The sequence below is a fragment of the Mesoplodon densirostris genome, chromosome 7 (assembly GCF_025265405.1).
Source record: "Mesoplodon densirostris isolate mMesDen1 chromosome 7, mMesDen1 primary haplotype, whole genome shotgun sequence".
Classification (NCBI taxonomy): domain Eukaryota; kingdom Metazoa; phylum Chordata; class Mammalia; order Artiodactyla; family Ziphiidae; genus Mesoplodon; species Mesoplodon densirostris.
In genome coordinates, this window is record NC_082667.1 from 117,076,212 (window position 1) to 117,100,350 (window position 24,139).

Here is a 24,139-nt window from a genome sequence, read left to right on the forward strand (position 1 = left end):
TTTGTATTCCTTTTATTTCTTTTTCTTCTCTGATTGCCATGGCTAAGACTTCCAAAACTACATTGAATAATAGGGGCAAGTGTGGACATCCTTGTTCCTGATCTTAGAGGAAATGCTTTCAGGTTTTCACCATTGAGAATGATGTTTGCTGTGAGTTTGTCGTATATGGCCTTTATTATGTTAAGGTAGGTCCCCTCTATGCCCACTTTCTGGAGAGTTTTTATCATAAATCGGTGTTGAATTTTGTCAAAAGCTTTTTCTGCATCTATTGAGATGATCATATGGTTTTTATTATTCAATTCATTAATATGGTGTATCACATTGATTGATTTGCATGTATTGAAGAATCCTTGCATCCCTGAGATAAATCCCACTTGATCATGGTGTATGATCCTTTTAATGTGCTGTTGGATTCTGTTTGCTAGTATTTTGTTGAGGATTTTTTTTTTTTTGCAGTACGCGGGCCTCTCACCGTTGTGGCCTCTGCCGTTGCAGAGCACAGGCTCCGGACGTGCAGGCTCAGCAGCCATGGCTCACGGACCCACCCGCTCCGTGGCATGTGGGATCTTCCCGGACCAGGGCACGAACCTGTGTCCCCTGCATCGGCAGGCGGACTCTCAACCACTGCGCCACCAGGGAAGCCCTTGTTGAGGATTTTTGCATCTATATTAATCAGTGATATTGGTCTGTAGTTTTCTTTTTTAGTAGTATCTTTGTCTGATTTTGGTATCAGGGTGATGGTGGCCTCATAGAATGAGTTTGGGAGTGTTCCTTCCTCTGCAATTTTTTGGAAGAGTTTGAGAAGGATGGGCGTTAGCTCTTCTCTAAATGTTTGATAGAATTCACCTGTGAAGCCATCTGGTCCTGGACTTTTGTTTGTTGGAAGATTTTTAGTCACAGTTTCCATTTCATTACTTGAGATTGGTGTGTTCATATTTTCTGTTTCTTCCTGGTTCAGTCTTGGAAAGTTATACCTTTCTGAGAATTTGTCCATTTCTTCCAGGTTGTCCATTTTATTGGCATAGAGTTGCTTGTAGTAGTCTCTTAGGATGCTTTGTATTTCTGCAGTGTCTGTTGTAACTTCTCCTTTTTCATTTCTAATTTTATTGATTTGAGTCCTCTCCCTCTTTTTCTTGATGAGTCTGGCTAATGGTTTATCAATTTTGTTTATCTTCTCAAAGAACCAGATTTAGTTTTATTGATCTTTGCTATTATTTTCTTTGTTTCTATTTCATTTATTTCTGCTCTGATCTTTGTGATTTCTTTCCTTCTGCTAACTTTGGGTTTTGCTTGTTCTTCTTTCTCTAGTTCCTTTAGGTGGAACGTTAGATTGTTTATTTGAGATTTTTCTTGTTTCTTGATGTAGGGTTGTATAGCTGTAAACTTCCCTCTTAGAACTGCTTTTGCTGCATCCCATAGGTTTTGGATTGTCGTGTTTTCATTGTCGTTTGTCTCTAGGTATTTTTTGATTTCCTGTTTGATTTCTTCAGTGATCTCTTGGTTATTTAGTAATGTATTGTTTAGCCTCCATGTTTTTTTTTTTTTGTTTTTTTTTTTACGTTTTTTTCACTGTAATTGATTTCTAATCTCATAGCATTGTGGTCAGAAAAGATACTTGATATGATTTCAATTTTCTTAAATTTACTGAGAATGCCTCTATAAATTATTAACCTGAATTCTTCAGGACAAATTGCCGGCATTCCAGCCCCTCGCCCACCATCCCTTATGAGTGTCATAAAGACTTCCTGCCCCCAGAACAATGATAGTGCCATGTCCCACGTCTGAACCATCTGTGCCGTCTGAGGGGCTGGGGAGAGGGTGAAGAGTTGCTTGCTGTCTCTTCCAGTCCGGCACCTGGGGAAGAGATCTAAAGGGAGTCTGAAGAAAACACACATGTTTTTGGATGATTGGCTGGAGGCCGGAACTGTTGATCAAAATCCTTCCTTCCAAAGCTTTGGTTAAAATAAAAGAAATCAAGCATGGGGGTGGAGAGGGTCAGTCCTTAAATAAAACTAGGATCCTGTTGACTAGGGAGCTGGAAGCATTTCAGACACTGATGGCTCCAAACTGTTTGTTTTATTGTTGAGGAAGCCAGGCTCACAGAGGGGTGACAAGTTTCTCTAAGATGAACTGGAGAATCTTTTCCACATTTTTTCAGGCCCGATGCCGTGTTGTCTTTTTGTTTTTCTTGGTAGGTAGAGCAGTTTAAAGTTTTGATAAGATGACATTTTTAGTTGACTCCTGAAATTTTATAGCCCCTCCCCACAAAGATTCTCATGTGACTAGCTAGGGACAGGGTCAAAAGACAGCTTGGTAGGACTTCCCTGATGGAGCATGGTTAAGAATCCGCCTGCCAATGAAGGGTACACGGGTTCGATCTCTGGTCCGGGAAGATCCCACATGCCACGGAGCAACTAAGCCCGTGCGCCATGACTACTGAGCCCAAGTCCCACAACTTATGAAGCCCACACGCCTAGAGCCAGTGCTCTGCAACAAGAGACCCCGCACACGGCAAGGGAGTGTAGCCCCTGCTCACCGCAACTAGAGAAAGCCTGTGAGCAGCAACAAAGACCCAACGCAGCCAAAAAAAAAAAAAAAAAAAGACAGTCTGGGGACTTCCCTGGTGGTCCAGTGGCTAAGACTCCGTGCTGCAGTGCAGGGGGCCCGGGTTCGATCCCCGGTCAGGGAGCTAGACCCCACATGTCGCAACTAAGAGTTCTCATGCCGCAACTAAAAGTCCCACACGTGGCAACAGAGATCCCGCGTGCTGCAGCTAAGACCTGACGCAGCCAAATAAAATATAAATAAATATTTTTTTAAAAAGACAGTCTGACTGGCCTGCCCCTCCATTTCTAGATGTGTTTTCTAACATCTGTACGACCTGTATCTGTTGAGCACCTAATGTGTAATAGGTGCCCCTGGAGTGCGTGTGTGTGTGTGTGTGTGTGTGCGTGATGTATCAAAACAACCCCTGCCTTCATCTAGCTTTGTACATCGTTGGGCTGCTCCAGCATCCAAGGAGTCAATGCCTGTGAGTGAATGAATGAGCCCACCAGGAACGAATACAAGCAGCTTCTGAACAAGCTCAAGACAACCTACAGGAAGAAACCAGCAGCCTGGAAGCACCAAGAAGGAGACTTATTTGGGATTTTCTGGATAGCTGAAGGTTTACTTCTTAAAGTCCTCCAAAGGTGTTTTTTTTTTTTTTTTTTTTTTTTTTTTTTTTGTGGTACGCGGGCCTCTCACTGCCGTGGCCTCTCCCGTTGCGGAGCACAGGCTCCGGATGCGCAGGCTCAGTGGCCATGGCTCACGGGCCCAGCTGCTCCGCGGCACGTGGGATCCTCCCGGACCGGGGCACGAACCCATGTCCCCTGCATCGGCAGGCGGACTCTCAACCACTGCGCCACCAGGGAAGCCCCAAAGGTGTTTTAAACATCAGCAGTGGACATCCTCCCTAACCATCTGAGTAACTGATCCTGACCATGACTGAAACTTATGTGATGATTCACGAAGTTTCCCTTAGTTTTCTCCTTGGTCAGCCCTCTATCCCCTCAGCGTGCCTCTGGCAAGCTCAAGCCCCCTCCTCTTTTATTGCTTCTAATCAGCTGAGACCCAAGGGACCAGATAACTGAGCCTGTTAGAAATGTGTATAAAATCAGTAAAAAGCTCTAAGTGAAGCCAGGGAGTTTCCTTATGAGTAAGGTTCCTAAACTTCAGTGGAAAGATTTTGTGACATGTACTCTGACTGCTCAGAGATTTTGAAAAAATTGTTTACTTTCCAGTGTTTCATACTATACTACATACCTATATGTTGAATTTATGAGGTTACTGGATAGCTAAATCACATGCTGGTTTCTTTGTCATAGAAACTCTGGCCTGTCTGCTGGGAGGCTGAGAGTAAAGTGGTGGGGTTGCTAGTTTGTTTTCAAGACCATCACAGGGAAGGTTCTCCAATTCAGTTATTTTAAGCCACAAAAGGCAGTTTCCCTATGAGAAGGGCCTCTTGTTTCCGGGAGGTTTTGCCCATCAGTCTTGAGAAAGCATCTGCTGCAGGGGCCTTGCTCACCAGCTCTTCCTTCCCCTTTGCCCCTGGAGGGTGCTCGCTCTTCACTCTGCCAGAAACAGAGCTGCTTTTGTGTCATTCCAGAGGGGCATCCCAGGCCGACCTTAGTGCAGCCCGACAGAGGGCCCTCTGAGCAAGTCCTGCCCGGAGAGGGACTCCGCGGTCCCCTCTGTGCACGGGGAGGATGGCCTGTGCCAGCCTGTGACGCCCGCCAGTTCTTTGGCTGGCAGGTGCCAGGTGGAGACTGTCAGCAGCTCAGGAGGGAGATTGTTCTGGGTAGTTACTGCTAGCAAGGGATCCCATTTTACCTACCTGCCATCAGAGTAATCTGTCCCCTGCTGGAGGCCCCTCGGAGGAGCACTGAGCAGGTGAGGCTCGGCAGATGGCAGGGCAGCCGGGCGACTCCGGCCCGAAGAGGGAAGCGGCCAGACCTGCTCGGGAGGCCGAGGGCGCGTGCAGTGAACTCGCAAAATCTGCGCCCGCCCGCTCCTCCCCTATTTATGGTGGAATTGGGTCTCCTTTAGGAAAGGTACAGTTTTCCTACTCCGTTTGTTTTCAGATTGGTGTTATACCCCGGAGCCAAATTAGTGGCTCAGCACAATGGGAAACAAATGCTCTTTCAGCATCCTGCTGTGATCTGGGGATCCAGGTGGGGACACCAGCTGAGTGGTTGCCTTCTCCACAGAGCCACCCCTCTGCAGAGAATCAGCGTCCCAGAACCATCCAGCTCAGCCAAATTCCCTCGTAATCAGCTGTGCTGTTCGCATCTGCCTCACCCCAGCTAAACAAGCTGGAGCCCTCTTCTGTTATTTATGAAACAATATTCAGGACCAGGCCCCCGGGGGCGAGTTAGGAAGTGATGAGCGAGCGGGAAGCACTGTTTGGAGGGGCCTGGCCTGCCACGCATGGCCTCTCCCAGCGGGGCCGGACCCTCAGGCTCCTTTCCAGGGCTGCCGTGCCGGCACCCTTCTCTCACGTGCTGGCGGCTGTTGGCTTGGCTTGCCCGCCGACGGAATACTCCCACTACCTCCAGCGCTGCCTGGTCTGAGAGGGAGCGGCTGGGTCCCCATCTCACCCCCATCTGGATATACCTGCCTGAAGTGGGGGAGCCCTCCTCTGTGGTGGCTACGTACCTGCTGGATCACATTTCGCCCCTTAATCAGCTGGCATCTGTCTCTCCCATTTGACGGGGCTCCTTGGGGGCAGGGAGCTGATTTGTCCTTTATTATTGATCTCCGACCTAGTAAAGCATCTGGCATGCAAAACACATTTTATACGTGAAGGAAGGGAGCAATTGACCAGGCTGCCAATCCTGGGCTTCCCTGGTAAGTCTCCATCCCTCTGTCAATCCGTTTCTGCAAATGTGAAAAGAGGAGGAGGGATAGATGCTCTCTGAAGTCCCATCCAGGTCCAACAGTGCGTGGTTCTGACACTGCCCCAGGGCTGCTCCTCCTGGCTGGTGCTGCCATTGTGCTGAGGTCCCCTCTACCCTGCTGACCCTGCCTTCGTCAGGACGCACGGTTCCAGTCTGGGTCTTGCTCTCTGGTGGCGGATGCTGTCCTCTGCCTGGGCTCTTCTCCCTGACACATCCTCAGCCTGCCACTTTCCCAGTCACGCAGTTGACAGTTTCCTCCCAAGTTATGCCAGATGCAAGATGACGACTTGTTGGCACAAGAGGATGCATTTGTTCTGCCTGGGCTGCACCTCCTGGGGAGGCTGTGTTTACTCTCCTTTCTGGCCTAGACCCCTCTCCACAAGGGGAATCAAGGGCCTTCTCATTTTCCATCAAAGGAGGGTTGACCCGTAGCACATCCCATCCCTTTGCCGTGCGGCCTTTGTCCAGGATGCAGGACCCGGACAAGCTGGCCTCCCTCCTCTGCCTGTAAGCCTGGTGCAGAACTGTTCCTGCTTTCCATGAAACAACAAAAATAACCATCTTTACTTGCATGAGAGAAATAATTTTAACTTTTCAAAACATATCATTATTTTACTTCGTTTGTATAATATCTCTTGTTGCAGGCAAGGCAGGAATAAACATCTTGATTTCTTTGAGGCCCAAAGATTTGTTAGTATTTAGTTCAAGATTTCTCGGAATCTTAGAAATGTCCAGTTGAATGGGAGCCTAGTGAATATCTCCTCCAGTGATCCTTAATCTCTCTGGGGACATGGACAGCCTTGAAAGCTTCACAAAATTTGGAAATCTCTCTAAAGAAAAATGTACACACAAATACCATTCTGGATAAAGTCTCAAGGGGTTTGTGGACCCCTAAAACCTTAAGATTCCTCTTGCTCTGATCCAGCCACTTGGTTCAGTAGACAAAGAAGTTGAGACCCAGAGAGTGAGGGCGACACACAGAAGGTCAAAGGGACGTGAAAACCAGCGCCATCCCCTAGGTTCTGTCTACAACCCTTTCCAGCACACGATACTGCTCACTGCCGAATCAGATTAGAAGACCAGATCCTCCCCTCTTGTTCTTGGCCTCTGATTCCTTCTCCTTTTAGATTTCCTGCTCACCGTTTTATTGCTGTAGATACATTCCTCGACTGTCTTTCGTTTCAGACTAGAAAGGGGCCCAGGGCTGTCCGTCGCCACCCACCTCCCACCAGTTCCTTTTCTTTTTCACCCTAAATCGTGTCTCATTTGTCCAGCCTCAGCCCTCTGGAATCGCCTTGGCTCAGATGTTTCCATAGGAAAGTTGCCTCCCCTGTTGGCCAACTGGCCTGGGAGGCCCAGTGTCTTGTGTTCCCCCCCACTGTGGCTGCAGAGACTTGGGGTTCCCTACTCTCTCTGTCTGCCCTGGGTTCCCTTATCCTCTTCTTCAAAATTGTGGTAAAATACACATACCAAACTTTACCATCTTAACCATTTTTAAATGTACAGTTCAGTGGCATTAAGCACATTCATATTGTTGTACAACCATCACCACCATCCGTTTACAAAACCTTTTTATCTTGCAAAACTGATATTCTGTATCTATTCACTAAAACTCCCCATCTCTTCTCCCCTAACCCCAGGCAACTGCCATTCTCCTTTCTGTCTCTGTAAATTTGACTATTCTCGGTACTTCATGTGAGTGGACTCATACAGTATCTGTCCTTCTGTGACTGGATTACTTCACGTAGCATAATGTTCTCCAGGTTTATGCACATTGCAGCACGTGTCAGAATTTCCTTCCTCTTTTAAGGCCGAACGATATCCCATTTTACATAGAGACCACATTTTGTTTATCCGTCATCCGTCCACGGACACTTAGGTTGCTTCCACCTTTCAGCTCCTGTGAACGATGCTGCTATGAACATGGGGTACACATTGTCTTTTTGAGTCCCTGCTTTCAATCCTTTGGGGTATATACCCAGAAGTGAAGGGATGCTTTCTAAGATGTCTTAATTGTTCTCTGCTCTCCATCAAATCTATTTTTATTTTGTTCTTAAACTAACATCATCTGCGTAACTACTAACGTCACTGGGTCTGCGGCATGTGCCACGAAGAGCACTTTCTCAGGAGCTCTGAGGCTCTTTCCTGTCCCCTCTCTCTAAGGTGCCCCTCCCTTCTCAGCCACTTCTGCTCCCAAGCCTGTTGAATTTTTTTCTTATGGCTTATCACCTCTTGACATTGTATAATTGTATTTATAGTTTGTTTCCCCCATTAGAAAGCAAGCCCCACGAAAGCAGGGACTTTTCTGTTTCGTTCACTGTTACATCTCTAATGTCAGACACAGTGCTTGGTGCGTATGCCTAACACATAATTATTCAGTTATTATTAACTTAATAATAAATGGAATAAATGGATGATCGAATGAATGAATATATCAGCAGGGTACTGTTCCTGCCCACAAAGAACTTACAGTCTGGGAGGGAGATAGACGTAATAGAACTGTATATAAGGCAGAATATGGGGGCCCTGAGAAGCATCTGGTTAAGTCCTATGACAGTGGCCAGCAGGGTCGATCCAGAAAGTACCTCTGTGTACTGGGCAGACTAGTCCCTCAACATTGATAAAAAGGCCCAGGCTGTTGAGTAGCTTTAAATTCATTTTCTCATCCATCTCTCCTCAACCTCCCTTTATGATATTATTATCATCAGTTTCCAGGTGAGGAAACCAAGATGGACAGAGGTTAAGGAAATTGCCTGATGCAACGTAGCCAGTAAGTAAGCAGGTTTGCAGTCTGGTCTGGCTGCCTCCGAAGTCCAACCTCTTTTTCTTTCTTATATCAATTATTTTTCTTTTCCTTATTGAGTTTTTTTTTCAAAAATTACAGAAGTGGCAGCGCTCTCTGCAACCCGAAACAAGGCAAAGATGTGCTAACAATGGTGTGCCTTCGCACCCACGTGAACATCTGGGCTGTTCCTTCCACACCACCTCTGTGCTCACACAGACTTATGCACGTGGATGCACTCAATCTGGAGTTTTCTCCGCTTTTACAAAAATGGAATCACACCGCACACATCAGTCTGCTACTTACTTTTCTTACTTGGAACATTATGGCCATCTCTCACGGCAAAAGATGGAGCTCTAACTCGTTCTTTTGAATAGTTGCATTTATTGATAGCATAGCTGTGCCACAGGTTACCCAAACATTCCCCTACTGGTGGACATCTAGCTTGTTTTTCACTTTGTCCCACTGCAGAAGCTGCTGCATTATCCTTATGCCTGGGTACTTTTCTTTTTATAGGATACATTCTCAAACTGGGGCGGCTGAGGAAAAGCGTATGTGTATTTTTAATTGCGATAGATCCTGCTCTACTATTTTCCCCAAAGATAGTAGCGATGCAGTGTCACGCTTTGAACCCCTGCGGTTTCTAGGCCGGTGCCTGCGTCTCTTCTTCCCTTGCTTCTTCTCCTCGGAGCCGAGTACCCCTAGGCGCATCCCAGCCTCTTCTGACCTGGCCCAGGACCCTCCAGGAAGGCTGGAGGGACACCGCCTCCTTCTGTCACCTTCTCTCAGGGCATGGCTCTGTTCTCTCCCTCGGCCAGTGAGGACCGGCCGTCAGGAAACCTGGATTGTAGTCCTAACTCTGTTCCTAATCAGCTGTTTGACCTTGGACAGGCCACTTAATTTTCTGTGCATCGGTTTCTTCACCCATAAATCGAAGGAGGTTGGGCTGGATGATGTATGAAGACCTCCCTCTCCAGACGACCTTCCCGGGTTTGAGACCCCATAGTGGTCTCACTGTGGGGAGACCCCAGGGGAGCACTGGGGTCTGTCTGCTTTCTGGGGGTCGTGGGGCCTGCAGCGAACAGAAGGGCGTTTCTACAGCCCACTTCCCTCCAAAGGCCTCCCAGCTGCCTGGACTGCTGGTTGTATCAAGAAATAGTGCGGGGCTTCCCTGGTGGCGCAGTGGTTGAGAGTCCACCTGCCGATGCAGGGGACGCGGGTTCGTGCCCCGGTCCGGGAGGATCCCACATGCCGCGGAGCAGCTGGGCCCGTGAGCCATGGACGCTGAGCCTGCGCGTCCGGAGCCTGTGCTCCGCAATGGGAGAGGCCGCAACAGTGAGAGGCCCGCATACCGCAAAAAAAAAAAAAAAAAAAAAAAAGAAATAGTGCGGAGGGTCGGGATTCCAGAGGCAGGCTGACTTAGACCTGGGCTAGAACCCACATCAGCCATGACCTTGGGCAGCTTGCCTCACCTCTCTGTGCCTTGATTTCGGAATCTGTTAAACGGGCGAGCTAAAACGGTCTCAAAGTTCTGGAGCAGCACTGTCCAGTACAACCGCCTGTGCCAACGGAAACACCGTCTAGCTGGAGCTCCCAGTACCACAGCCACTAGCCACATGGGGCTGTTGAGCACCTGAAACGCGGCCACTGAGGCTGAAGACTGGATTTTAGATTTTATTTAACTTTCATTAATTAGAATTTGTATTTAAAAAGCCAGATGTGGCTAGTGGCTATCTTGATGGACTCTGCAGCTCCAGAAGATGAAGATGTTATAATACAGTACATAGAAAGTGCTCAGCCAGCCCAGTGTCTGGCACACAGTAAGCACTCAATAAACGTCTGCTATTATTAGGTATCATGTGTCTCACTTTCCGGCCTACCACACCCGATGACTCGCAATGACACCTCACGCTGGCTGTCCTGGAGTCACCTGGGGAGGCAGGGATGGGGGAAGGTGTTGCTGCTGGTGATGCCTGTCAGTAATGAGCCTGGCACTAAATGTTTCTGGTCTGCTACTTTCCCTGGAGGGTCATGTGAGCGGAGTGGTATGTGGCCTGCTTTGCAAGTGATTAACATGGTGTAAGCAATCTGCATGGAGAGAAAAACCCCTCTGCTGGTATTCCATTATTCTATTAGAGTTTCAGAGCCGGGATTAAGTGGACATGATTTCTTCCTATGGGCCATTAATTTTGTTTTATTGCTGGTCTGATGGCCATTACCCTTTTTGCCAATGCATTCCCCCATTAGGTTTGTACAATTAACAAAATATGTGCTGTTAGGGCTTTGATGGGAACAGTGGGATGGAAATAAAGGGAGGGGATGCAGCCTCCACTGAGTTGGGGGTGAGGAGAGGCTGGACCCTGGGGTGGGGCCCCTTCAGCACCTGCCTGGTAGTCACTGGCATTCCTGGAAAAATCCCTAAGACCTTTGCCGGTTGTCTCCTGACTTGGAATGGAGGAGCTGCCCAGGGGCGTGAGAGAGGGAGGGACCCTTGGTGGGCCTGGCTGGGAACAGCGCAGCTGAGAACGTAATGAGCCACTTCCGTGTCGTCACCTTGAACCCTCAGCAAGCAGCGTGCGTCAGCCTCCAGGTGCCCTGCCCTGTGACTGAAGCGGCTTCCAGGCGACACCTGCCCTCTCTTTGGGGGGCAGACAGGAGGACCCGTGCCTGATGAAAATGGGGGCCTCTGATACTCAGCGTCATCTGGTGATTGCCACGTGGAAATGCAAGATCAGCGTTGTTAGGTCATCCAAATTTTGGAGAAAACTTAGGAGCCTGGATTTTCAAATGTGAAATGTTCCACTTTTCAGTTGTTGGCAGAATTTACAAAAACATCAGACAGGCAAGAGGCCAGCTAGGGGCTGCCAGTGGGTGACCTCTGCCAGGCACTGAGCTGTCCTTGGAGGGTTTTGAGGAGGAACGAACATGACGCAATTTGTGTTTCAGGAAGATGCCGGGCTGCGGGAGGTAGTGGATGGGCAAAAGCGGGGCCAGGCTGGAGGCCAGGAGACCGATTGGGGGACCTGGGGAGAGAGAAGGAGGCCTGAGGCGGGGCAGTGACGATGGGCCAGGAAGAAGAGCAGGGGTGCTCCCATTGGAGAATAAGCATGTCTCGGGACTTGGTGTTTTCTCACCTCCAAGGGTGCCCACTTACAGGAACGGGGTCCAGCTTAGAGTCTCGGGCCTGGACGGGGCCTGGGGAGCATGGCTGAGGGACAATTTCCAGGTCCTCTGCAGCTGGGTGCCCAGCACTGCCTGCAGCTCAGGGGGGCTGAGGACAGTGGGGAATCAGCCTTGTTCTTATCAGGCTTTGAGGAAGCCTGTGCAGCACCCTCAGTGCTGGGTGGGTGCGTTTCTCAGAGCCACACATTTAGTGCCAGGTGATCCTCTCAGTATTCATTTACCCAGTTGTTGTGTCTTTGAGAGCCTGGTGGCCAGGGCCTGTGATGCTGGCACTGACAGCCTCACTGGACTAATGTAACCCACAGCGAGCTGTCGTCAGGGGGTGAGGGGAGCAGATATGGAGCAAAGAGGGGACTTGGGGTGGGAGACACAGGACACACCGTGGGGGGACGAGTGGCCCTGCAGGCATTTCCTCCCGGGAGGGTCTATTCAAGTTTTCTTTCTCTTTTTTTTTTTTTCGGTACGCGGGCCTCTCACTGCTGTGGCCTCTCCCGTTGCGGAGCACAGGCTGCAGACGCACAGGCCCAGCCGCTCCGCGGCATGTGAGATCTTCCCGGACCGGGGCACAAACCCGTGTCCCCTGCATCGGCAGGTGGATTCTTAACCACTGCGCCACCAGGGAAGCCCCAAGTTTTCTTTCTCTTTTGGGAGTTTTGCTCATGTGCCTACAGAGGCTTCTCAGAGATGGGGGACCATCCAGAGAGAGTCTCGGTGCCTGAGGACAGGTTGTCACGATTTGTCCTCATCCTAAAGGTCTGGCTGGGATAGTAACAGAGGAGCTTGTCACAGGCAGTGGGATGAATGCAGAAGCCCTCAGGCTTCTTGATTTGCCTCCTTTTTCCCATCCAGACTCTGCCAGCCCTCCTGGGCTGTCAGCCCTCCTAACACCGGAAGACGGAAACAGCAGCCTCATTCGTCGTTTTGAATATGTTCCAGGCATCGCACAAAATGCTCTCGGTGATCATCTCACTTAAAGGCGCTACTCTTATCCCCCTCCTAAAGGTGCGAACCTTGAGGTTTGTAGAGGTTAAGGCTAGGAAAGTGCTGGACCCAGGCTTAAACTCAGAACTGTCTGACTCCTGTGTCTTTACTCTTACCCACCATCATATACTGAGCTGTGATACGGGGGTGAGTCTGGGCAGCTTCAGAGATGTATAGATGTCAGATGGAATTTTGGTTTAAGGATCATCTAGTCGAGCACTATCATTTTGCAGATGAGGAAACTGAGGCAGGGAGTGGTTAAAGTTCCGTGTCCAAGACCACACGGTAAGTGAACGATGGACTCAGGGTGTGAACCCATGACGCCCTTGGTTGGTCTAGTGCCTTCTGTGGTCCTTGCTAAGCCCCAGGCTCATCTCTGTTCATCCTTCCAACTTACCTAGGATGCTTCGTGGGAGCTCGCTCAGCTGTCCTTGGGCATGGAGGGTCAAGTTCTAGTGTGCTCCCTCCCGTGGGAAGCTTTCTTCTATACTTCTCCCCACCTCTTAACAATGAACTTTCATCAGCTCTCTCATTTACCATTTCATAAATGTCCTCATATTTATAAATATGAATGCTCAATTCCATTTATGATTCAAGTTTATCTTCATGGTGAGTAGGGTAGGCCTGAGTTTCAATTCTCGTTGCATTATTGCAGGGCCGTTGTCTGAAGGCCTTTGACGTGATCACTTGCCTTCCAGGACTACAGGCTGCTGGCTTTGGAAGGCCCCAAAATATCACACACGTGGTTCCCCAGCACGTGTCTGCTGGTGCATGGTGAGGAGTGAAAAACAAGGACAATGTGCAGAGGTTGCAGGTGCACATATGTGTGTATATGTGTGTGTGTGAGAGAGAGATGGACAGTTAGAGACAGAGAGAGATAGAGACAGAAAGAGAGAAGAGACAGAGATGGTGGTGGGGGGGATGCTTTTCATGATGCTCCATTCACTTCAAAGAGTTCAAAAGGTGGTCAGTCCTTTTTGCTCTCCTTACTTTTGGGGGTTGAATTACTTTATGAAATGGTGGTGAAAGAAGACACTATTAATGTTTTATCAATATACATGTTTGTCAACCCTCCCAGTCTCACAATGTTTTTTCACATTTTACAGATGGGGGAAGCCAAGTCTGGGAGACCATGCTCTCTGGGGCATCTTCTCACCCAATACAGGATTCTCTTTGCCGTGTTGGGAGCTCACTACCTTCCAAGAAAGCCTAACTCATTGCTGGATGGTACATAGGGCTAGAGAAGTCTTTCTTGTATTGAACTGAGGATTGGCTTCCTCTAATATCTGTCAATTAGCCCTAATTCTACCGCGTATAGCAACGCAGCCTCTCTGTCACAGAGTTTCTTCAAATATTTGGAGGACCACCTGGTGGGAGAGAGATTGTTGCTTTAGTCAATAGAATTAGGTAGGACCAATGGGTCATATTAGAGAGGGACAAATGAAGGTCCATCTCTAGTTTCTTCTCCCATATCTTCTGTCTCACGGCCTCCTAATAAGGAAAATAACAACAACGACAGCTAACATGCAATGAGTGCTTATTTTGTGTGAGGTACTGTTCTAAGCACTTTACGGTATATGAACTCATTAAACCCTCACAGCCAACCTCAGAGGCAGAACCCTCATTAGCCCTATTTTACAGATGAAAAACCGAGGCGCAGGGAAGTTAAGTAACTTGCCTATGGGCCCACTGCCAGGAAGTGGTGGGACTGGGATGGACACCTGTACAGTCTGCTTCCAGAGCTTGTGCTTTTAACTGCTAAACTTTTAACTTTAGTTAAAAGAACTAGATGTCTTTGCTCACCTCTCTCTTCTACTCATCACTATCAAATTTATTAAAATATGATGCCACAGCTCATCTAAAAGTAATGTGGATTGATAAGTCTAAAGTGAGGGGACCATTCTCCCCTTGGTTGGCCACCGTATAGCTATTTAGGCAACTAGGATCAATGTAATGGGTTTGGCAGCAACACCATACCCTGGGCTCCACCTCTGCTTGCATTTAACTCAAATAACCCTTGTCTTTTTAAAAAAAAAAAAAAAAAAACAGGTCACCCCAATCTGTGATTTTTCAATTGATTTTTGAATGTAAGAGTAGGGTTTGGTATGTTTATTCGTGTCAAATCTTTTTCTACAACTGTGTAAAAAATTAAACTGGATTTGCATGTGGGCATAGACTGTAATAATTTGATGGTTTAGAGTGATGGGATTGTGGGCAATTTTTAAAAATTTTCAAATTTATTTAATTTATGGTTGTCATGATGTTATTGTGCAAGAAATAAAAACTGGTAGAGGAAGAAATTAACTTTTTAGTTTTGGGCCATCCTTGTAGCTTGTTCAAAGTTTTATAACACTGCCCATCAGAATCCATCTCCCCAGCAGAGTGGCCGTCCTTCACAGCTTAGCAGCATGTGCAAATGGCAAGTCTGCTATATCTTCTTCCAAGTCGCTGGTGTCTTGACAGTCCCAAGAGGGCAGGGATAAATCCCCACTCCCTGCAATTCAGCCTATAGAAACTTCCTGTACTGAGTTCACGTATGCTCAGTAGCAATGTGTCAGTAGTTTAGAAGATTACAAGTTGGAGCCCATTGCCAGCCAGAGGCTGGTTGTGAAAACTGATTAGAATGAACAGAGTCCATCACTGAACATTTCAACAGACACTTGCTGAGAACCTGACACATGCTGGGCTATAAAGATGCATAAGGTGCAGTCCTCATCCTCACGCACTTGCCTTCAGTGGTCTGGTCTTGTCTCTGAGGTCCTTGCGTGAGTCACCAGTCTTGGTCCTGGAGATATTAGTACCTTCCAGCCCCAGAGGAAGTGCCTCATCCTGGGCGACATCATCATGAACAAGAGGGACATCTTTCCATGAGCGCGTTGTATTACACCCCATGCCTGAATCTTCTATCTGAAATTCTACCTCTTCCAGGGAGCCTCTCTGTCTTAATTAAAAGGAAAATACTAAAGAGTGGTGGGGTGGGGAGTGTCCTCTTCTTCATGACCTTCCTTTGTTGGAAAACCTTCAATGGCTCCAGGAGCTCACAGCGCAAGCCTGGCCTCTCTGCCCGACACTCGGAGCCCGGATGCTCTGGCCCCTCCCTGCTTACTCAGCGTTACTCCCTCCTCTGGTCTCTCAGCCCCTGCCTTGTCCCTGGTCACTCCATGCTTTCCCCCGTCACCCTTGCTCAGAGTGCTCCCTCTCTTGGAATGCCGTCTCTCTTCTTCCACCAGCCGAATCTTTCCTGACCAGTCCTCCAAGACCCCAGTCAAGGTCTCCCTCCCCCTGAAAACTTCCTTGAAGGCCCCAGCTGTCGCCAACTTTGTTTCTCTGTGGAGAGAGAGTTATGGTCTCTACCACACAGTTCAGCACTACCTTATGTATGTTCTCGTCTTATTGGATGATGTTTCATATGGATATTCTTATTTCGCCACTGACGTGGTGGCACTTTTATTACAGGAGCTGTGGATTTCATTCCTGCTGCACCTGGAGAGTGTAGCTCGCGGAGCAGACACCTGATAAATATGTGCTGGGTTTTTCTTCTCGTTGTTATTGCTTTATCCCAAGAAGAGAATTGAAAGCAGTCACGTTTTCTGATCTTTCCAGTCACGCCCCCATCATTTTTCTCCACGCACATCTCCCTTCTAACCCAATGGGACTCTTCACTTTTACTTGAAAGTGCCCTCCTACATCTGGACTTTCCATAATCCTGCCGTAAACCACAGCATTGGTGGTGGTGTTTGCTTGTTTGGGCAGCTCCCCCATATAGGTTGCCAGCTTCCCCAGGGGCTGCTCAGCTCTGTCCCCCCTGCACGGTGTCTTCCGTCAGACAGGTGGCATCAGTAAATGATCATTGCCTTGGTCGGCTCAGGGCTCCCCACAGGCATGAGCCTCTTTTTCTCTGGGGAAGGGGATGAAACTCGCAAGAAATCCTGTCTCTCCGTCCTGGTTAGTCCTCTAAACAACCGTCGTTTTGCACCAGGAGCTCCTTGCTCAGGAAACTACCCCCACTCAGCAGTGGGGACACAGGGCTGCCGGCCCTGCCTGTGCTCCGGAGCAGGACCCACTTCTGAGTTTACCCGCATCCGATCTTTCCTCTCGCTCCCAGCAGAATCATACACAGCCTATAAAGATGTTTTCTTTCACTGACAGGTTGACTCTGGAGCAGGACTCTGAGGCTGGCCGTCCTCCATGCCGCTCACCAGAAAAGGGACTGTGAACTGTGAGTAACTCTGATTGGCATTTTCCACGCTGACTCAATAAGGTTATGGGTTAAAGACCAGCCCTGAACCTGATCTTTCACAGCCCTGCATTGTGTGAGAGACGCACCCTGTCTCAATGAGCTAGTCAGAATGTGAAATACAGTGGACCTCTAATTAGATGAGGTCTGAAAGTGACGAAGAGGCCCTGTGACATGACATCCTATTTAATTAGACTGTATTGATTGTGCGTTAAGGTGGACCTGACGTGTTAGGCGTGTCCTGAGTGTTGGAGAGGGAAGCTCTTGAGTTTGCAAGGGCAGGCTAAGCTTGGGAGGCCGTGAGAGGAGGACCTGGGCCAAGTTCATAGCTCGCGCTTGCTTTTATGTCTGGTTGTTTCTAGAGAGACATGAGGGAGGAAAAAGGAGATACTGCTGGTCGCTTCCCTTCCATCAGCACAGAAACTGCTCCCCACCTTATCCGTCTGTGTATTTGCTCATATTGGTTCTCCCACTTGGCAGAAGTCTTCTTCTGCCTGTAGGCCCTGGCCTGAGTCCAGTCTGCTCGTTGCGACCTCCTTCGGTAATCCAGCTGGAGGTGATTTCTCCCTCTTCTGAGATGCTGTGCCTCATCCCTCTGCTGGGCATGCCTCTGCCCGCACTTCGCTGTGTGCCCTCAGCGAGGCTGTGAGCTCCTGGAGGCTAGTCTGGGATTCCCTGCTCCTTGTTTCCCTTCTGCACCCTCCTCCACCTAGGCGCCGCGCAGGCAATGTCAGCTGGAAGGGCTGGCCTGAGGCTGCACAGCTTCCCTACCCTGCTTCGGGGGCTCCCGGGGGCTGAGCGGCTGCGGCTTAGATAGTACATTGGCTCCCATCCCGTCCACGGAATTTTAAATGATTAACCGTTATCAGCGCACATCTTCACCTCTGTGTAAAAATAGATTGACTGTAATGAGCATTTGAATAAATCATAAGAATGGTCGCCCTGCGATCGTCGGACATCCTGCCGATGGCTGCCCGGTGAGTGAGCAGGGCGCCGGCCCTCCGCCTAATGGCCTGCGCGGCAGTGCTGGTGCCTTTGTGATGGACAGGGCGCGGCTCCCAGGGCATCCCCTCTCCGCCCGGCTTGGAGTGGTCGGTCCCCAGACACCGGGCCCGGGAAGAGTGCCTCCCTCCATCCTGTTCCAGGAAAGCCTACCTAGGAGATGGGGCCGGGGTGGGGGGAGCCAGAGTAGGAAGATAATGACCTTTGTGAGAATCGATGTCTCCTCGCACCGGAGGTTAGAGGGGCCTCATCGATCACGTCAGTGTGAGAGGAAGCAAGCCGAGCGTGAAGCTTCATGAGACCCGGGTGCGTGTAGGGGAAATAAGTCTGCACGTTCCGTCCCTGTCCCCGAGAGCAGCCGGGCGCCTGGCCCGGGCCCACCCACACCTGGGGGAGCTCCCTCGTGGGGACACTCTGGGACCCGCACAGAGGAACGAGGAAGAGTGGGGATCTTCAGGTCCTGGGACTCTGAAAGGGGAAGGTTCAAAGGCTCTTCCTGGGAGTGTTTTTTGCTAAGGCGGAGCCTGCCTTTTGGAGGGGGAGGAAGAGGAGGGAAGGGACGGGACCTGCAGAGGAGGGAACAGTGTGCAAGTCTGAAGTGAGGGCTGGATTTGCGAGGGAGATAGCAAACATTCTAATTTAATTCGAGTGGTGTTCCAGTTACGATGGCTGGGTAACACACCACCCCAAGACATAGTGACTTAACACCGTTTATTATGCTCATTTATTCTGTGAGTCAGGAGTTCAAACAGGGCACAGTGGGGAGATTGCCTCGGATCCACAGGTCTGGGGTCTCTGCTGGGGCAGAAGCTGGGTGCTGGAATCATCTGGAGGCTCGTTCGCTCATCCCTCTGGGGGTGGATACCAGCTGTTGGCTGAGGCGCTAGCCGGGGCTGTCCACCAGGCCCACGTGCCCTTTCCACGTGGCCTGGACATCTTCATAACGTGGATCCTCAGAAGGTGGTGGTTGGATGCCTAGAGGGAGCGTCCTGAGAGGGAACCGGAGCCGGACGGGGCTGCGCTGCCCAAGCCCAGCGGTATCACGTTCACACATTGCCCTGGTTGGGGGCAGGCACAAAGGCCCACCTGGGTTTAGAGAAGGGGACCTGGACGCTGCCCCTGCAGCCACGTCTCAAAGGAGGAGTATCCAAAGGAGAGTGTGTTTGGGGGGTACTATGCTGTAGCAGCCGTCTTTGGGGGCACACTCCCACAGCTAGTGCTCCTCAGGTCTGGCCCAGCACAGCCTCGTCTACTCCCGAGGCAGGCCAAGGAAACCTGCCTCCAAGAACCAAACTGTCGAAACCCACCCAGTGTCTGGGTTTAAAGGCACCCCCACCCCCCGCCGCCGCAGCCAGGCTAGGCTCCTCCCCAGGGAGGCATTTCCCGAGGACACGCTGGTGTTAGGAGGCCCTGCAGTTGGTAGAAACCTCTACCTCAGCGCTCCCCAACCTTTCTGGCACCAGGGACTGGTTTTGTGGAAGACGGTTTCCGCGGATCGGGAGGGTGGGGGTGGGGGAGGGGAGGGATGCTTCAGGCGGTAATGAGAGCGATGCGGGATGCGGAGCAGCAGATGAAGCTTGCTTGCTCGCCGCTAACCTCCTGCTGTGCAACCCGGTTCCTAACAGGCTGCGGACCCCTGCTGTACATTATAGGCCTTCTCAGCAAGAAGGGGTCCAGTTTGCAACCCACAGCTTGAAGTGCCAGGTCTGGAGAGGGCCTTAGACCTGTGACAAGGACTCCACAAGCCTTGAGCCCTGCATTCCCAGGCATAGCTCCCACACCCTCCACTCCCTGGCCTTCCGGGCTGGGGGAGGCTTCAGCCAAAGATCGGACCGAAGAGGCTGTCGGGTCTGTCAGGGTGTGCAGGGGGCGTGGGCTAGCTGGGCAGCCCTTCCTCCGTGATCCTCGGGTCCTTTCCTCTCCGTGCTTCCTCTCTGCCACGCACACTGTAACCTGTGGACGCGGGGCGCCTTTGAGGACCAGGCTCCATTTCCTTTGCCATTTTCCTGACCCGGATGCAGCTAAGTTTTGGAAGAGAATCTGAGTACCCTGGATGCCTTGTTGTGACTTAAGGGGATAGAAACAAAACTCAAGCAACCACAGGGTGGGAGCAGAACCAGTTGGTTTTTCCAAAGGGCCAAGATATGAGAATGGCTAATGGTGAAAGGGAGGGGGAAGGGAAGAGAGGGGCAAAGGGGCTTGGTTTTGCTGAAAAGTTTTGGTGGGAGAGTCTTGGAGTCTTCCACAAGTCGACTTAATATTAATAGCAATAACTGTCGTTTGTTGAGCACTTATTACATGCTAGACACTCTGCTCAGCACGTGATGTGCATGTTCTTATTGAAACCCTCACACCATTTTATGAGACACTGTTACTATCTTGGTATTACATACGGAAAGGGAGAGAGGCTCAGAGACAAGAGAGGTACCCTAGTCAGTGACACAGTAAGTTAGTCACAGAGTTGAAATCAAACTTATGACTCTATCCTAGAGACTTAATCACTTCATTATGCGGCTCCAAGAAACTCAAGTTTACTCTCCTCTGACAGGGAGAAGTCTGATGACATCACCTCCAATGTTACCCTCAGTTCTAAGATTCTCAATGTGCAGAAAAGATTCTGGGAACTGACTTAGACACCTCTAAAGTGGAGGCCGGCTTTGTGGAAATGGGTCTGTGTGAAAGCACAGAATGATTTCCTGTTCTCTCCTTTCCCCTTTTGTGAAACTTAGGTCAGGAAACCAATGTTTAATTTGGGCAGGTGAAGGAAACAGATAAAAACCTAAAAGATCATTTGTATTTTCAAGGCTTCAACCTGGGGGGAAAAACATTGGGTTTGAAGTCCAAAGCTGGGGTTTGAGTCTCAGCCCCAAGACTTAGAACCTCTGTGATTCTGGATACATCTCTTTGGTCTTCAGATTCCTTGTCTCTAGAATGGAAATGGGATTGTACACCCTTCCCAGGACAGCTGTGAGCACTAAATGAAATCCAGCACGTGCGAGCTTTAGAGACATTCCTGGCGCACAATATGTATACAGTAATGGTTCAGCCATCCACTCACCCAGTACGTTAGGAAGAAGTAGAGACGGAAGGACTGTTCCTCTCCGTTGCTGCTGACAGAGATGGTCTAGCAGCCTTCCTTTAACTGTACTCTCCATAAAAGTTCACTCATAAACTATTGATATTTTAATAATACACATTAGCATCTTGCCCTTTGACAGATGAATATTGAATGAGCAATAAAGAGGCAAAAGAGTAACCAGGTACATGGCTGCGGGGAAGCTGGAATCATGAGTGGTTGTTGGAGGGAAGGCCCCTTTCTAGGGACCTTGTGACTCACCTCTCTCTCCAGTGGCCCCTAGGAAACAGCTCTTAAAAGGAGTTCAGAATCCGGTCCAGCCCAGTCAGGGCAGGATTTGTCCCCGGTTTTCCTTCACTTGGCTGGAGGGGACTTGGGAGAAGACAGAAAAAGGTCATTAAAGAGCTGCTGAGGGGCTTCCCTGGTGGCGCAGTGGTTGAGAGTCCGCCTGCCGATGCAGGGGACACGGGTTCGTGCCCCGGTCCGGGAGGATCCCACATGCCGCAGAGCGGCTGGGCCCATGAGCCATGGCCGCTGGGCCTGCGCGTCCGGAGCCTGCGCTCCGCAACGGGAGAGGCCACGGCAGTGAGAGGCCCGCGTACCGCAAAAAAAAAAAAAAAAAAGAAAGAAATCAGGCAACAAGCTTAGAAATAACTCAACCTACTTCCGCCCCCCTCCGTCCTCCGCCCACCAGGTCCTGATGGGGCCTACGCTTGGGGGGGGTGTGAAGGTTTATAAGACAGAATTTCCTGCCTTTGCAGCTCCTGCTACAGCCCCGCTGCTACAGCCTCCAGTTTCTCGTGGCCTCCATCTGGCCTGGGAGTCCTTGAGTGTGCAGAGAACAGTGACAGGGGCTCTTCGTTGGTCCGGCTTAATTGGTGTGATTTCCGATTTATACGGCTTTCTGAGCTGCAAATCTGCTTTCTAAATGTAGAATTTTTGTGGAGTGGTAAAAAAATAATGGCTGTTCTGTGATTCCTGCCTCCCAAGCTAGGAGATTGCAATTTACATTATGCAAATAGACATTATGCAATCAAGGCACTTTAGCAGGAATCTGGCGGCAGAGAGGCCACTGATGAGATAGAGGTCTGCAGCCCCCACTGGAGGGGCCCTGGAAGAGCCGAGATGAGGTGGGGAGGGGAGGGCTGGGGCGGGCGGAGGGGCCCGAGTCTGTTCGGCTGGCCCAGAGATGAGTGCTTCCGGGGGGCTGCCAAAGCGACTCTCTCAATTAATGGCTTTGTTTAATCATACCCCCTGTCCAGAGGACTATTGTCTTACGGATAATTTCGTTTGCCTAACGAGATTTTGCTAATTAAATCTCCTTTCAGCTGGTGTGACCGTGACTGCAGGAGAGGGGCTATTTGGAGTCTTCCCCATAAACCTTTCTGGAGAGGAGCAGGGAAGGAGGGCCGGGAGGGAGGGGAGGAGAGAAAGGAGGGGAGGGAGAACCTTCCCTGCTGTAAGCAGGCCTCGGGAAGCTTCCAGCAGAGTTTGGAGCTACAAGGTGGCTGCCACCACCCACCTGGCCTTTCTCTCCTGTTCTCTGGAAATGCAGGTACCCATAAATCTTTGTGCAGCCTGAGGGGTTCTCCCCGCCTTAACGCTTCCTCTGTGGCTCCTGTCGCCTCCACCATTACCCTCCTCAAGTCCTTCCCAAATCCCCAGAGCTTCTGCGGGATTTCCAGGCACTGCTCCCAGCAGCTCTGGCTGTGGGTGGTGGCGGTAGTGATGCAGGAACCCTCCCCTGGCCTTCACTGTTAGCCAGCCAGCCTGGCTCTTCAGAGAAGAAAAATTGTTCCCAAATTGGCCATTTCTCCAGCGATAATTGCATGAATCAGAGAGGAGAAGACCTTGTCAAATTCATGTATCATCAGAGTCTCCTGTATGTGGAGAAGCCTAGCGCTGTGCCAGCAATAGCTGGAGCCTAATTAATGCTCTTGTGAGCGTGTGCCCATGTCACGCCTGTGCTCCTTCATCCGCAGGGGTTCTTTACTGTCTGCAGCTTCCTTGGCCTGGCTGGCCAGGGGCCTCACAGCTCAGCCCTGTCTACTTTTCCTGCTTCATCTCCTGCCCGCCTCGTAGCTCCCTCCTCCCTGTTACTGACAGACACTCCTCTTCCTGGTACCCAAATATACCAGGTTGCTCAGTTCCCCCCAAATACTCTGTATCACTTCACACCTCAGTGCCTTTGTACGTGCTCTGCCTGGAATCTCCTCGTCCTGAATAGCCCCTGCGCCTCCTGCAATACCCAGCTCACATATCTCCTCTCTGACTACTGCTCACAGGGCTTGCTGCCTTTCCTGAAACACTGCTGTCCTCCTTCATCCTGTACGTTGTCACAGCACCCCAAACATATGTATCTATCCAAGTTAAGAACTGAATCTTATTCTTCTCCTAATCCCAGTACCTAGAATCATCCCTGGCCACGAGAGGCCCCCTACAAGTTTGGTTGGGTTGAATGAAAAAATGAAGGAATGAACCAAGGGGTAGGGGCTGGAGTGATGGAGAGGTTTTCTCTAGTAAGCCCTCCAAACCCCAGGATGGGCGATGGGGGGAGGAGGGGCAGGAGCCTGATTTCTGTGGGGGCTTTGCAGAGTTACTTGCCCATCCATTACCTTTCTTCCTGGGTGGGAAAGCCTTAATTCCCCCTGTGTGCCAGGCCCTGCACTAGGTGTGTCAGCATCTCCTGTTGCACATCCTCATGTGGATCCTGTGACGTGGGTATTGTTTTTGCAGAGGGCACTGAGGATAGTCTATCCTCATCAGAGAGCAAGGCAGTGTTTACTTGTAACTGGGTCCAGTGGTGGGGATCCAGCAGGCTCTACCTCTAGGTAGGTGAAAGCTCCTATGCTTCCCACTCCTCCCTCCCCATCTATCCATCTATTCAACCATCCATCCATCCATCCATCCATCTATCCCATCCATCCATCCCATCCATCCCATCCACCCATCTATCCATCATCCATCCATCCATCCATCCATCCATCCATCCATCCATCCATCCCACCTATCCATCCATCCCATCCATCCATCCATCTATCCCATCCATCCACCCATCCATCCATCTCATCCATCCCATCCATCCATCCATCCATCCATCCATCCATCCATCCGTCCGTCCCATTTATTCATCCATCCATCTATCCATCCTGACTAGAACCTAAGCTGTTGCACCCTGGGCTGTCCCCGTGCTGGAATGCCTGGGTTGCTGCACTGGGAGGGCCTGTGCGTCTGTGTGTGTGCTGGGGGATGGGCGAAACCCAGGCCCCACAGATGGCCCCCGGCTGCTGGCTCTGGTCTGTTGCCAGGCTAGTGGTGGGGATGTGAGGATAAAGGAGTCTGCCTTCCATGCTGCAGAGCGTGGGGGCAGTCCAGGAGAAACGGCTCGCATCCTCCTATGTGATAAGGGCGTATGCCTGTTGCCTGTGTCTGTGCAGGCC

The 24,139-nt window shown here is 50.3% G+C and overlaps 1 protein-coding gene across 2 annotated transcripts in view; it reads left to right on the forward strand.

The window, feature by feature from the left end:
• PKNOX2 (PBX/knotted 1 homeobox 2) overlaps positions 1-24,139 on the forward strand; it is a 255,788-nt gene that overhangs the window by 56,581 nt on the left and 175,068 nt on the right. For both annotated transcript variants that reach the window (XM_060103560.1, XM_060103561.1), the window contains exon 2: positions 16,534-16,603. The gene's annotated coding sequence lies outside the window, so the exon portion shown is untranslated. The remainder of the gene's footprint in view (positions 1-16,533; positions 16,604-24,139) is intronic.